Source organism: Heterodontus francisci, unplaced genomic scaffold, assembly GCF_036365525.1.
Source record: "Heterodontus francisci isolate sHetFra1 unplaced genomic scaffold, sHetFra1.hap1 HAP1_SCAFFOLD_58, whole genome shotgun sequence".
Classification (NCBI taxonomy): domain Eukaryota; kingdom Metazoa; phylum Chordata; class Chondrichthyes; order Heterodontiformes; family Heterodontidae; genus Heterodontus; species Heterodontus francisci.
This window is the reverse complement of record NW_027142006.1, coordinates 8,589,507-8,599,561: the sequence shown is the minus strand read 5'-3', so window position 1 is coordinate 8,599,561 and position 10,055 is coordinate 8,589,507. Positions and strand designations below refer to the sequence as shown.

General features: G+C 45.6%; 1 non-coding gene across 1 annotated transcript; it reads right to left on the bottom strand.

The window, feature by feature from the left end:
* Positions 1 to 1,261: 1,261 nt before the first annotated feature.
* Positions 1,262 to 1,343, bottom strand: trnas-gcu (transfer RNA serine (anticodon GCU)). Its single transcript has one exon. It is a non-coding gene; the product is annotated as a tRNA-Ser (tRNA).
* Between the last annotated feature and the right edge of the window lie 8,712 nt (positions 1,344 to 10,055).

Sequence of the window (10,055 nt, the reverse complement as noted above, 5' to 3'; positions counted from 1 at the left end):
CCCCCACCATCAACATCTTGACCAGAAACGTAACTGGGCCAGTCACATCTATGCTGTGGCTATAAGCGCAGGTCAGAGATTACGAATTCTGCAGCGAGTATCTCACCTCCTGACACCCCAAATCCTGTCCACCATCTACAAGGCACAAGTCAGGAGTGTGATGGAATACATCCCACTCAACAACACTCAAGAAGCTCAACACCATCCAGGACAAAGCAGCGCACTTGATCGGCACCTCACCCGCCACCTTGAACATTCAATCCCTCCACAACCAGTAAACAATGGCTGCAGTGTGTACCATCTCCATATGCACTGCAGCAACTCGCCAAGTATCCTTCAACAGCACCTTCCAAACTCGTGACCACTACCACCTCAAAGGACAAGGGCAGCAGATGCATGGGAACTCACTACCTGCAGGTTCCCCTTCAAGTCACTCACCATCCTGACTTGGAACAATATAGCCATTTCTTCGCTGTTGTTGGGTCACAATCCTGGAACTCCCTCCCCAATAGCACTGTGGGTGTTCCTGCACCATATGGACTGCATCAGTTCAAGAAGGCAGCTCTCCACCACCTTCTCAACGGCAATAGGAATGGGTAATAAATGCTAGCCTTATCAGCGATACTCACACCCAAGAATGAATAAAAACCAAATCACTCTCCACAGATTCCCCACAATCTGGGCTTGGACATTTACTTCAGGAGCACAGAGCTTTATATCACTGCAACATGAGTTCCAATCTTCATATTCTGTTCACTTTTCACATTATTTTCTACCAGTCCACTAGCTTTTATTAATTCAGTATTCGGGTCTCTGCTCCTCCGCCGTTTCTAACATCGCACCTCATACAAAAAAGCACTCTGATCTAAAGTAGGTAGTAGATGACACCTCATTTTAAACACCATCTGCCAAAGCATTGCTCACTCACTTAATCTATCAAGAAGATTTGAAAATAAATTTCTTGCCAAAGGATAATTTTCTGCATCTGCTCCCTCGCCATTTTATTTTCCCATTTGTCTTTCACTTGGTGCAAATCCAGAGAAAGTAAAGATGGAAGGAAGGTGGGGAGGAAAAATCCTGCTCCGTTTCGTGATCCCTATTTGATCTTCATTCCAGTGCAGTTTGGGTGAAGAATTCCAATTGTCTGTCTCAATTTTAATAAAGTATAACCAATTCTGGAATCACTGTCTGGACATTGACAAGAACAGGTTTCGAGGCTGACTTTACACATAAACAATACACTGAACAGTTCATAAACTAGCGACAAGGATGGGATTCAAACCCACGTGTGCAGAGCACAAGGGATTAGCAGTCCATCGCCTTAACCTCTCCGCCACCTTGTCAGTTGCATAGACATAGCTGTCACCTTCAGCACAGATTCTGGCTGTGCAGCCAGCTGTGTAATGATGGAAATATATCTTCTGTCAGTAAATGAAGTTGGGAATGGAGCGGTGTGAAACATTTCCAGACCATGTCCAACACGTTTCTACTCAGTGTGAAAACCCACCACGGAAAGACTGGAACATACAATCATTTCATCACATCATGATTAACATCACTCAGACACCTGAACCATTAGGTCACTGACGAAGTCATGATGACCGAATTTCTCATGAAATGACAACTGAACTAACTGACTGGAAGAATTGCTTTAACTTCACATGATCAGCGAGGCACAGCCTCAGGCCGACTTGTCGGGTGGTGGAAACAGATATCACTGCTTCTGATCTTCACCAGAACAGAGAGTGAGATGTAACATTGATCATCAAACAGACTGTGAGAGAATACAACAGAATAAAACAAATGGAGAGACACTGTGGAATAACAAATAGATTTGATTGGAATGTTGAAATTTTGATTGGAATGGATAAAACACCAGAAACAGCAGATTAAATTGGGATTCTCATCATGATATTGATCTGGGACAGAAAAGAGAAACTGATGGAAAGAAGAGAAGAAGGAAGAAAAGAAAGGATGGAGCTGTTCAATTTTTTCAGTTTTTTCACTCGCCCATCAAAGCTGATAAAAAACGTTGCAAATAACAGAGAATTTCACCAAAAAGGGAGATTAAATGTTGCTGAAACCTTGGATTGAATAATGCCCCAACAGATCATCTGTTTAACTGTCTCCTCACTGGGGGATTTCAATCAGAGAGTAATATTATTCTCTACTTTTTTTGTTAATTGGTCCCAGAACTGTGACTTGGAATTAATATCTGTGTTCCGACTCCTGAATAATAAAATTGTGAGTTTCTCGATATTTTCTGGACACAGTTCCTGCTGAAAGAACTAAGAACTCTTTCTAATTTACACAATACTATATACACACTCATCAAGCCTGCTAAGCTAGCATCCTTGGTGCTGCTCTCTCTTCTCCCAATCCTCATCTCATGTGACTGTTACATCATCACTCTGACATTGGGAGGGGTTGATCCCACTATCTTCAGCATTAACCCGAGACATCCTTATACCACACTGTCTGTCCAGAAAAAATGGGTGGAGGGAACTTCCTTCATTTATCAAAACACCAACAGCGGCACAGTGGCGCAATGGTTAGCACCACAGCCTCACAGCTCCAGCGACCAGGATTCAGTTCTGGGTACTGCCTGTGTGGAGTTTGCAAGTTCTCCCTGTGTCTGTGTGGGTTTCCGCCGGGTGCTCTGGTTTCCTCCCACCTCCAAAAGACTTGCAGGTTGATAGGTAAATTGGCCATTGTAAATTGTCCCTCGTGTAGGTACATGGTTGGAGAATGTTGGGGATGTGGTAGAGAATATGGGATTAATGTAGGATTAGTATAAATGGGTGGTTGCTGGTTGGCACAGACTCGGTGGGCCGAAGGGGCTGTATCTCTAAATAAGAAAAGTAAAATAAAAGCTACCAGTCGTAAATCAACTCAAACCCATTAGAGAGATAGAGGGAGACTGTCAGAGAACTTCCTGCATCCAGTTCTGACCCTGTCACACTCAGCAGCTTCTCACCCAGACCCCACTCTCATCAACACTGAACATTGTTACCGAGACCCTTCAAATACTGTTTATAAAAGGGAGAAAAATTCAAACTTCATCACAGCTAGATTGAATAGAACAAAGTTTAATATCTTCTCGTCATCACTCGGTAACCACATGAGACAGTCCTTAAATCAGTAGCATAAATTATCAGCTGTAAGAATGTTTGTCATTGGGTTGAATCATTTCTGTGTGAGGAATGTTCCAGCATCATAAACCAGGGGAACGTGTTGACTGAGCTGTGTCTTCATCTCTTCTGGGCAGTTGGACTGTTCACCCTTCATTCTGCCCTGATTCACTTTCCCAAAGCGGATCTGCAGATTCTCAAATCTGGAGACTGGGTTTTCTTATTTGGTTCCTTTTGATTTTTCTTCCTCCTGAATGATAATATATTCCAAACTCGGATGAACCTTTCCCTGTGTCCCGGTCTCGGTTAAAAGCGACAAATAACGGCACCAACATTCTGAAACATTCAACACGGTCACATTCTGCTTCAGTGAGATTAATGCTGAGGCAGTTTCCGTGTCGAATGCGATTGTGAACAAATTTCTCTCAAGGAAATTGTGAGTGATCAAGTATTTGCACTGAATTTCTGTGCAAGAAGGGACAGTTTCAAACAGCCATTCCCAAATCACTTCCTTCACAAAGACAAAGACTGTGCTGTCTTAACGTGTGACTCAACTTCACAAACAAATTTGAACTCGAAGTTCAGGAGAAGACAGAGATGTGAATGTTTGACAGTGTAATCTTTAAATCATAATTTTCCGTTTCTTCGTTGAAGTGAGGCTCAACCCTAAGCCACTAGAGATCGCGGAAAGCTACAAACTTGGATCCAGAAATCAGAAAAGTAGTGAAACAGTTGGTGAGTGCATTGTGACACTGAAGAATTTATCACCACATTGCAACATTGGCACATTCTTAGACCGTACATTATGAGACAGATTTGTGCTTATATTGGTGGATGAGAAAAGATACTAAACACACAAAATCCCAATTTGAGCAAGTGTGTAAGATTGCTCTTTCCATGGAGATAGCATCAAAGAATGCTCGTGAATTTCGTCCTATGCCAGTGACAGTAACACACATCAGAGGAACTTAAACACACTGGTAAAATGGGCTTTCACACAACAGATAAAATTTTACACAGAGAATTGTGAAGTGATACAGTTTGGGAGGAAGAATGAGACAATGTACACCAATCTTTTTTGATCAAGGTTTGAAAAGGTTGCGAAGAGCAAACAGGACACTTGGCTTTATTAATAGAGGCATAGAGTAAAAGCAAATAAGTTATGCTAAACCTTTATAAAACAATGGGGCTGAATGGCCTACTCCTGCACCTCCACGGAAAGCTTCCACTCCAGGCTCGGACACCCTCTTCAGGAGCACTCTCCATACATCCCGTCACTCCACGCACAGATATCTCCCTCAGGATCAGATCACAGCTCCACAGTCCTGCCACATCCAGTCGTGAATGGTGGTGTATAATTAAATAACGAACAAGATGAGGAGGCTCCAAAAACATTCACATCCTCAATGATGGTGGTGCTGAGCACGTCAGTGCAAAAGATGAAGCTGAAGCATTTGCAACCATCTTCAGTCAGAAATATTAAGTGGATTTGATCTGTGCTAATTTCAGCTCCTCATGCTCGCTGGTGCCTTGGTTCTCTGGTGCTAATTTCAGAGTAAATCATGCAGCTTGACAATTGGAGCCAAAGAAAAAGACACAGGAGAGGTTGAAAGTGCCAAAACCTGGGATTGAACCAAGAACTGTTTAACTGTTAGTACAGCACGAACTCAACAAAGCTATTTCAACAACACACTAAAGCCACCATTCTGTCACTGCTTTGGAAGACAATATATACATTAAAGTGTTTGTAAAAAGTTACAGAACACAACATGTGAGTAATATTCCCCATTGTTTTCTCAGTACTGAGGGATTGTGAAGTGGGACACAGCCAGAAGTCCCACTGTGCCACACTGACCCTGAGCTGTGAGTGAAATGAGATAAAGTTCAATCTTTAGCAGAGAGATTCTGGAGAGAGGTAAGAGTCCTGAATCAAGGAAAGACTTTCTGACACAATAAAAGCAAAATACTGCAGATGCTGGAAATCTGAAATAAAAACAAAAAGTGCTGGAAATACTCAATAGCTCTGGCAGCATCTGTGGTGAGAGAAACAGAGTTAACGTTTCTGGTTAGATTAGATTCGAGATACAGCTCTGAAACAGGCCCTTCGGCCCACCGAGTCTGTGCCGAACATCAGCTACCCATTTCTACTGATCCTACATTCCTACCAAACATCCCCACCTTTTCCTATATTTCCCTAACACCGACCTAAACTAGCGACAATTTATAATGGCCAATTTACTTATCAACCTGCAAGTCTTTTGGGAGGAAACCGGAGCACCCGGAGAAAACCCACGCAGACACAGGGAGAACTTGCAAACTCCACACAGGCAGTACCAGGAATCGAACCCAGGTCCCTGGAGCTGCGAGGTGGCGGTGCTAACCACTGCGCTACTGTGCTGGTCTGTGACCTTTCATCAGAACTGACACTGGTTAGAAAAGAATTAGGTTTTAAACAAGTGAAGGGGAGGGGCATGTGGGAGAGAACAAAGGGGAAGGTGTTTGATAGGGCAGAGGGCAGGAGAGATTAAATAACAAAGCTGTCCGGGGACAAAGGCAAAGAGTGTGTTAATGCTTGTGGTTGCCTGACACCAGTCATGCTCTGATGTTATTGAACACAATGTTCAATCCACAAGGCTGTAGAGTGCCGAATCAAAAGGTCGGGTGCTGCTCCTCGAGCTTGGGTTGATTTTAACTGGAACACTGGAGCAGACCAAAGACAGAAATGTTGACATGAGAGCAGGGGGGAGTGTTGAAATGGCAAGCAACCAGAAGCTCAGGGTCATGATTTCGACCTGAGCAGAGGTGTTCCACCTAATCTGCGTTTGGTCTTTCCAGTTTAGAGGAGACCGCATTGTGAGCAGTGAATACAGTATACATAATTGAAAGAAGTACAAGTAAATCGTAGCTTCACCTAAAAGGAGTGTTTGGGGCTTTAGATAATGAGCAGAGAGGAGGGAAAAGGGCAGGTATTATATCTCCTGCGATTGCATGGGAAAGTGCCTTGGGAAGGGGACAAGGTATCGGGGGTAATGGAGGAGTGGACCAGGGTGTCACGGAGGGGACAATCCCTTCCAAATGTTGACAGGGGATGGGAGGATGCGTTTTGTGGTGGCATCACGCTGGAGGTGGCGGAAATGGTGAAGGATGATCCTTTGGATGTGGAGGCAGGTGGGGTGGAAAGTGAGGACAAGGGGAACCCTGTCGCAGTTCTGGGAGGGAGGGGAAGGGGGCAGGCAGAGGTTGAGAGTCCTGTCAACTACACTGGGAGGGGGCGGGGGGGGAGTAGTTGAAATCTGGTGATGTTGTTGAATTTAATTTCAAACACTCCTTGAACTCTCTGCTGATGAAGACTGAAAAAGGGAAGAACAACAACACAACAAGGGTCTCAAATCCAAGACCCTGAGATTAAAAGTCTCATGCTCTACCAACTGAGCTAACAAGGCCTGATACAGTACTTCTACTCTGTCTGTTATTGGACGGATGCAGCTGTTGGCTCCACACCAAGGGCGGGAATTTGTTCCACCAACTATGAAGCAGTTTCCGATCAATTCCCCAGATTATCAGTAAATCCACTTCCAGAAGCCCCAAAGTGTGATATATTCCTCTCACTCATCAATAATAAAACTGAAATCTTTTTACCTTCCAAATGCTGCCATCTATTTTGTCAGTATTTATTTCTCTCTCCTTTTTATTTAGTTCATGCATTCCTTCAGAATTTTTTTTTCAATTATATCTGAGGGAAGAAATGAACAGATCTGGCAGCTCAAAACTGGGCATCCATGAGGCACTGTGGGCCATCAGCAGCAGCAGAATTGTATTTAAACACAATATGTTACCTCATGACCTGACATATCCCTCACTCTACCATTACCATCAAGCCAAGGGAGCAATAGTGGTTCAATGAAGTGTGCAGGAAGGCATGTCAGGAGCAGCACCAAGCAGACCTAAAAATGAGTGAAGCTACAACACAGGACTACTTGCATGTCATATAGCGGAAGCAGCATGCAATGGACAAAGCTGAGTGATCTCACAACCAACAGATCAGATCAAAGCTCTGCAGTCCTGCCACATCCAGTCCTGAATGGTGGTGGATAATTAAACAATTAACAGGAGGACGAGGCTCCACAAATATCCCCATCCTTAATGATAAGGGAGACCAGTATATCAGTGCAAAATACAAGGTTGAATCATTTGCAACCATCTTCAGCCAGAAGTGCCAAGTAGATGATCCATCTCGGCCTCCTCCTGAGGTCCCCAGCATCACAGGTGCCAATCTTCAGCTAAATCCACTTCACTCCACATGATATCAAGAAATGGCTGAAGGCTCTGGATACTGACAACATCCTGGCTGCAGTGCTGAAGACTTGTGCTCCAGACAGGTGCCACGCCGCCCACCAAGCTACAACACTGGCATCTACCCAGCAATGTGGAAAATTGCCCAGGTATGTTCTGTATACAAAAGGCAGGACAAATCCAACCCGGTCAATTCCTGCCCGATCAGCCTCCTCTTGATCATCAGTAAAGTGATGGAAGGTGTCGTTGACAGTGCTATCAAGCAGCACTTACACAGCAATAACCTACTCACCAATGCTCATTTTGGGTTCTGCCAGGGCCACGTAGTTCCTGACCTCATTATGGCCTTGGCCCAAATATGGACAGAAGAGCTGAATTCAGGAGGTGAGGTGACGTGACAGTGACTGCTCTTGCCAAGGGCATCAAGGAGCCCTTGCAAAATTGAAGTCAATGGCAATCAAGGAGAAAAATCTCCACTGGTTGGAGTCATACCTTGCGCAAAGGAATATGGTGCTGGTTGTTGGTGGCCAATCATCTCAGCACCAGACATCGCGCAGGAGTTCCTCAGGGTAGTGTCCTCGGCCCCAACCGTCTTCAGTTGCTTCATCAAAGAACAAACAAAGAACAATGAAAATTACAGCACAGGAACAGGCCCTTCGGCCCTCCAAGCCTGCGCCGATCCAGATCCTCTATCTAAACATGTCGCCTATTTTCTAAGGGTCTGTATCTCTTTTCTTCCTGCCCATTCATGTATCTGTCTAGAATCAATAAACTTCCTTCCATCATACGGTCAGAAGTGGAAATGTTCACTGATGATTGCAAAATGTTCAGTTGCATTAGTAACTCCTCAGATACTGAAGCAGTCCGTGTCCACATGTAGAGAGACCTGGGCAAGATTGGGCTTGGACTGATAAGTGGCAAGTAACATGCACGCCACAAAAATGCCAGGCAATGACCATTTCCAACAAGAGTGAATCTAACCATCTCCCCTTGACAGTCAATGACATTACCATTGCTGAATCCTTCACAATCAACATCCGGGGGGTTACCAATGAGCAGAAACTGAATTGGATCAGTCATATAAATACCGTAGCTACAAGAGCAGGTCAGAAGCTGGGAATTCTGCTGCAAGTAACTCACCTCCTGTCCACCATCTACAAGGCACAAGTCAGGAGTGTGATGTAATACTCCCCACTTGCCTGGATGAGTGGAGCTCCAACAACACCAAAGAAACTCAACACCATCCAGGACAAAGCAGATCACTTGATCAGCACTCCATCCACTACTTTAAATATTCACTTCCTGCACCACCAGTGAACAGTGGCGGCAGTGTGTACCATCTACAAGATGCACTGCAGCAACTCACCAAGCCTCCTTCGACAGCACCTTCCAAACCCCCAACCTCGACCACCTAGAAGGACATTGGATGAATGGGAACACCACCATCTGCAAGCTCCCCTCCAAGTTACACACCGTCCTGACTGGGAACTATATCACCATTCCTTCACTGTCACTGGATCAAAATCTTGGAACTCCCTTCCTAACAGCACTGTGGGTTTACGTACAACACATGGACTGCAGCAGCTCCAAAAAGGCAGCTCACCACCACCTTCTCAAGGGCAATTAAGGATGGACAATAAAGGCTGCGTTTGCTGACAACGCAACCACTAGGTGGCACAACTCGCTTTCTCCCCCTGCTTTGCACCGGCCGCTTCCACCCTCCATAGTCGCTCGCTCCAGACCTCGCTGCTCCCACCCCCCTACTTCCCTGGCCGATTGTCTCCCGATCATGTCACCCCATTCTCCAGTCGTTCGCTCACTCCCCACCCCTCCTCCCCTCCAGCCACTAGCTCTAGGCTGCGCTGCTTCCCTTCTCTCGGCCACTTGCTCCCACGTTTGTCCAGTCTCCACGCGCCGCCCGAAGAAGCAAGGTGGGCTGCAAAGTGTGACGTAGGAGTGAGTAGAGAGTGGCCTAGAGGAGGGAAGTGGCACGGCCTAGAGCTAGCGGCTGGAGCGGGGGTTGGGGGGGCAGAGAGCAAGCGGCCATAGAACTGGATGACGCGAGTGGGGAACAATTGTCCAGGGGAGCATCGAGGTGTAGAGCGAGCGGCTGAGGGGAGGAAGCGTCGAGGCCTGGAGCGAGTTGCCGAGGGGGGAGAGCTCCAGCCTCAAAGTCTCCTATTCAGCCGCTTCCTCCAGCTGAGTGAGGGGCTGGATACCTGATTACGCTTTAGCGCACATGTGCGAAGATGGAACAAGCGCGGATATGCGATGATGTTGGCACTGCGCAATGACATCATCCTCCACATGTGCCACTTAATCCTGGCAAGATGTAGCTGTGCCTATGCACAGCTTGGCACAGTCCGATGATGTCAGCGGGCCGCTCCGTTGACAGGAATCACATTGTGTCAGCAGTGCCCACATCCCATGAAATAATAAAAAAGAGATTTACCACAATGGTAGCAGGGTGAGGGATTTCAGTTATGTGGAGAGATTGAAGAAGCTGGGGTTGTTCTCCTTGCAGCAGAGAAAATTCAGAAAAGATTTGACACATTTGTTCAAAGTCATGAAGTTCTTCAATAGTTTAAATAAGGAGAAACTGTTTCCAGTGGTAAAAGGGTCAGTAAGCAG